At 40.3% G+C, this 5,935-nt stretch overlaps 1 protein-coding gene across 1 annotated transcript in view; it reads left to right on the plus strand.

The window, feature by feature from the left end:
• Positions 1–3,316: 3,316 nt before the first annotated feature.
• The window catches only part of LOC101860620 (protocadherin gamma-A4), a 49,048-nt gene continuing 46,429 nt past the window's right edge, over positions 3,317–5,935 (plus strand). The window contains exon 1 of the mRNA XM_005112039.3: positions 3,317–3,754. The gene's annotated coding sequence lies outside the window, so the exon portion shown is untranslated. The remainder of the gene's footprint in view (positions 3,755–5,935) is intronic.

Here is a 5,935-nt window from a genome sequence, read left to right on the forward strand (position 1 = left end):
TCCCCCCCCCCCCCACACACACACCTATTTTTTTCACCGACATACTTTTTGTATGTCTTTGTGTTTCAAATCCCTACATAATGTGCGCCGTTACGCTCCTCCGTCGAATACAGGACAAACGCGTTCGATTCCCGAGTAAAATGGAATTTCTATCCAGTATCTCAGTCTTTCTGCAGGGATGTTGTATCCCTCTCATCCCAAGCTGTGGCCGTGACAGGCAAAGTCGAAGAGGCCAAAATCCAAAGTGATCTAAATTGTCTCAATTGGGGGAGGAGGCGTGAAAGGTTAAAACATCCTACAAATGTACACTTTTTCCGCGTGTGCAAGTCAAACGTTCTTCACAGCTGTGTGACTCAAATGACTGAAAAAAATGTGAAATGGTATAGGTTAAACGTCCCTATCTACACTATTAGGTCCTCAAGCAACAGCTAACCTTGACTTTCCCTCACAGATGACTCTCGTTGAAGCAGTCCCACACACTGGTGAGTTCGTGTTCACCTTTACATCAAAGAAACATCTCCACGTCCCGGCCACCTCAATACTTCCCTGGCCGGATACCGCGATGTACTCAGGGGGCTGAATCAAGTCCACTAATTGCCAACCTCTTTCTGGGGCCGAGTCCGATCGGGAAATGTCAGGGCCTTTTCTTGTAAATGTTTTTGCGAGCACGTTGAAACATTTTAGATCGTTTAGGAGGTGGGCTGCTTTAACCCAGCTTGTCGGGGTCAGTTGAGGCTGAGTTGGATGCAACATTTTAACAGAAAATGTAGCCGTTAGGCTGGCCTATTTGAGAAAATCTTGCAGGTACAACTTCACAGCATACAACGAGGAAAACCTTAAGTAAAAGTAATGAGTAAACAGTGGTAGCAGCAGAAACAAGATTTTAGTAAAAATTACTTTCTTTTTTTGTGTGAATAAATTTTGAAAATAATATTAAGAGGCCAACATCTAAAGTTTCAAATAATAATAATAATAATAATAATAATAATAATAATAATAATAATAATAATAATAATAATAATAATAATAATAATAATAATAATAATAGTAGTAGTAATAATAATAATAATAATAATAATAATAATAATAATGATAATAATAATAATAATAATAATAATAATAATAATAATAATAATAATAATAATAATAATAATAATAATAATAATAATAATAATAATAATAATAATAATATATTTTTAAAAAGAAAAGTTTACCTTTTTCTCTTGTTTAAAAGAAAATGGATATGTATCTAGTCCTAACAACAATTTTCCGATTTTCTTTTTTTTTTCTCCCTTGACCATCACCTTCATCATCATCATCATCATCATCATCATCATCATCATCATCATCATCATCATCATCATCATCATCATCATCATCATCATCATCATCATCATCATCATCAATTATTTTGACCCCGTGCCAGAGAACAGGCTATCGACAAGAGCTCCCCGTGCACCTATGTCCTGGGAATCGTCTCCACTCGTTCTGCTACATCTCATCTCTTTTAGGTCCAAATTTAAGTAGAAGTACTTTTTAGCCCCCCCCCCCCCCTCTCTCTATTATTTCCCCTTTCCTTGCCTCAAATTAAGTGAAGTATCAGGTATTATAACAATCAAACCTCTTCAGGTCTTGAACGAGGCTCGGTAGAAACAGGAATTCTCTTTAAGCCAACAATGTCCTGCGGATGCAAAGAGGGGTGCACTTCCAAGTTTCCTTCCTCCTATGAGATCTAAACAAACATTAGAATATTACAACTGTATGTCAAAGCTGTTGCTTCCCCGTTCCCCCTTCCCCCCTTCTTTTTAAGGTGCCTAAATTCCTTTAATTAAAACCGTTAAAAAAAAAAAATCGTGATATTTACCCTCATCTACTTTTGCTCTGTCGTTATTGTTAGGGTTATCAACATCATCATAACACCATAAAAGATCATTAAAAGCTCTTGGATAAAATCACAAAATTAATTTCTTTTCTTATACCATGCAGTGAAAAAAAAAAGCTTAATGTTTCTATTGGGAAGACAGAAACTGCTTTCCGGTTTCATTTGTCTGCCATGACTCATTCACTATACCCCCGTTTTCCCTTCCTCTCTCGAGCGAGGTGAAGTCTCATCTCTTAATACAAGCGAATCTTTTCAGATCTCGATTAAGGCTCGACGAAAACAGAAATCCTCCGCAGTTCAAAGTCCCGTGGATGCACAGAGCCGGGTTTTCAGCCTGCCCCTGGAGTATTTCTTTGGTGTTTTATTCTTTAGCACTCAGAGCCCGTCACGATTCACGGCCTGTGCGCCTACCAACTGTCGATAGCTCTGGCTCCTACAAGACTCTACAAGTATAATTTCCCTTCTGAGCTCAAGCTGCCTTTTTCCTGTCTTCTTTGTTTGTCATACATTTTTGACGCCCCCCCCCCCCTACCCTTTTTCTTAACTTTAATAATAATTTAGGAGGGTGGCTGTTTTGTCTCTTACTAGATGTTATTCATTTTTTTTCGATATGATTTTGATGTTCTAGGATGGGAGCTGTTTTGCTTTAAGACAGGGCAAACCTGTATTGTGCATGATAGAGTGGTGTTTATATTTTACACCCACTTTGACACAATTTAGATTGGTTAGAACTCAGACTGATAGATTCTGTAAGTTAAGGCCAACTCAGGTTGCGCAGGATATCCCAAACTGAAAGGCGGAGATAAATATGCTTGATAACATAATATAAAATTATCTTCACAATGTTGAAACAAAATTCAAATCAAGTCCGCTTGAGGAGAACAGCCAAGTCATGCCATTACACCTCAGATGCTGGAGTCATTTTTCAGAATTCCAACTCCCATTTCCTTCTCTCCAGATATCCCCTGACGTTTCCTCAACCTCCAGTCGGTCTCTTGGATCCCCTGGGCCCCCTAGCATTGTCCTTGCGGGGTGGTGGACAGGCACTCCCACACGCACCCGCACATCCACCCTCTCTCTCTCACACACACACACACACACACACACACACACACACACACACACACACACACACACACACGAGTGGACGGCCAAACTCTCTCTCTCTCTTCTCTACGTCACTTCTTGATGGCATCTGCTCAGCACACGAAGAGCTGAGGAACTCCAAATGTTCAAGATGGCGGCAAGCTCGGGCTTGGGCAAGCGACAAGCGTCACAAACGGCGGGACGGGCTGGGGCGGGTGGCGGTGGGTCATTAGCGGGCTGAAATAGACAGCGCTCCGCTCGCTGGCGACGACTACCCGCGCGCGGGGGCAAGGTATTGAGACTGCGAAAACCTAGCAGACGACGGAGAGAGACAGAACAGACGAAAGAGTGAGAGAGGGGACGGAGAGAGAAGGGAAACGGTCGACCGTCAGTTGAACGAACAGTTGGCTTCTGCCTCTGGGAGAGAAACAGTGAGAGTGACACTGTGCGTTTCAGGCGACAGCTTGAGATACACCTACCTCCAGCAGAGTTGTGCGGAAAACGAAACTAGAACCACCAACCGAGATACAGTAATAATATCAGAGAAATGCGTTGAAATACGAAATACGGTCTCCTTTGTAACATTCTGTTGGATTACTGTTGAGTCTCTTTTTCGACTGACTGCTGTTGTTAGAAAAATATTGTTGTTTCGAGTTGTGCTTCTGTGCTCTGGCATTGGATTTCTCTCCAGGAAAACTACGAGATACGTTGGGTGCCACCAACAAGCAAATCTGAACACTGGGAGTGAGCGTTGTTTCACAAAATCTTACACATTTCTCACTTCAGGTAAGCTTTAGAATTTTGTAACAACTTGCGTGGTTACTTGCTTTAAAGTGCTGCTTTGTGGAGCGCTCACATTCAGTTTTTCATGTTTTTGTTTTCTTTTCTCCAGTCTTGATTTTTTTTTTGTTCTTTTTTTTTGGGGGGGGGGGGGTGCTTTTTTGTAAATTAATTCTTTTTTTGTTGTTTTAATTTTTTTTCTGGGGATTTTTTATTTTATTTAGATCTAGATCTATTCCGTAAAAAAATGTTTTTTGGGGTTTGATTTTTTGTTTCTTCGGAGGAAGGCTGTTGTCTTGTCTTTTGTCTGTCTTTTTGTTCCTGACATGTTTGCAAAATCAGTTATTTGGTGTTTAAAATCCTTGTTCATAGCCTTTGTCAAAAACTCTTCTTGCCTGTGCCCCATCGTACCTTGCATTCTCACTTTTGTATTTCTTTTTCTGTTCAAGGTCGAAATTATAGAGCTAACCGTTTTACTCCTCCAAAACACAAGACGTCCATGATTTGCTTCCAGTCGTTGAGAAAGTATTCTCTATTTGCGTATGGCAATTTTCTTTTCTTTACTAGCTTCCCAAACCCCAAACAGCCCGGGTTTATTCCTTCAAATAAGGAAACTGAAATGATTTGGACTTCGGTTCTAATGAAAAGACAGAAGCCTCGAAATACCATAACATCCTGCTCCCTGGCCCCCAAACACCCACACACTCACTCACTCACAAACGCACACACACACACACAAACACACACACACACACACACACACACACACACACACACACACACACACACAACACAAACAAACGAACGTACTAAATGTGTACCTCCATACTCCGTTTTTTGCATCACTCTGTCCATCTGTCAGCACTTAGGCTATTACTCTCGGAGGATTTTTAAAAAGTCCCGATTACGCTTTTCTCTTGTTTGAATTTCCTGAAAGCCGATTTTATATTATATCTTTAAAAAACTATTTGTTTATCTAATTTCATTTGATTATTTATTGAAGATAGTATAATTGGTACTTTTAAAACATCTTCTGTACTGACAAAATCCCAAATTAAAGTGATATAGTCTAGATCTAATGTAAGGCATAAGTGTGATGAGCTCAATTGAACAAAAATTCCTAATCAGCACTAAACAACTGTTGTCATTTGTCCAGATTTGCCCATTTTATTTACACTTCTTTGACATGTGCTCATACCTTATGTAGTTGCGAACGCTGTAAAACTCTTACTAAAACAAAAAGAAACACTTCTTTGGTTTCGGTAATGAGATGTATATTAAGGTTATGATAAGGGTAGGGGTAGGGGTAGAGGTAGGGGTAGGGGTAATTGTAATCTTAACTTAACCCTAACCATAACCTCTAGCCCTAACACCTAATTATCACCCAAATCCAGCAAAAACGAATAAAATGTATTGTTCAAGTCTGTAAGATTTCGTTACCGCTCACTGCTTATTGCTAGAATACCCACCATTACGTGCGGATGTATCCTACCAAAGACAACGACTGTTACTCAGTCGGAACCAGTTTTAAATTTACAACTCACTCTTGTAGAGGCTTGACTGTGTGTATGTTGTGCATAACCTCATCCGTCAAATCATACGTCCTGCCTGTCTAACTTCCTCTGAGGCAGAAAGAAGTCACGGAAATACCTTCCGTTACATTCACAAATTACATTCACAATAGGCCTAGCTCTATGTGTCGTTGGAGTGTTAACAAAAGCTTTAGCGAGGACAATACGAGGGTTAACTCGAACCTGACCAAACGTCAAAGTCGAAACAATAGGATAAATAAATAAAACAAAGAGAATATTTGCTCACGGTCGGGAGGAGAAAAAAAAAAGGATTATAATTTTGAGAGGAAACCAGGAAGTGTTGGGTTAAATCGCTTCCTCAACCACAAATCCTACTCACTATTTTCTTTGATGTCACCCTGCTCCTTTTGTTCTGCTCATTTTTTTATTTATACGGTCATCCTTTCACTACATCCCCCTCTTTTTCCTCATCGTTTTTCGGCCACCCTCTTTCCATCCATTGCGGGTTGTTGTAAGGCGTCATTGGTAGGCCTTACTTCTGTTCTTAACTTCTTTCCTTACTATATTGTTTCCGACTGGGCGCCCGCGTTTTATGTGTGTCTGCATGTGCGTGTGCGTGAGTGTGAGTGTGTGAGCGTGAGTGTGTGAGTGTGTG

This window comes from Aplysia californica, unplaced genomic scaffold, assembly GCF_000002075.1.
Source record: "Aplysia californica isolate F4 #8 unplaced genomic scaffold, AplCal3.0 scaffold01169, whole genome shotgun sequence".
NCBI lineage: Eukaryota > Metazoa > Mollusca > Gastropoda > Aplysiida > Aplysiidae > Aplysia > Aplysia californica.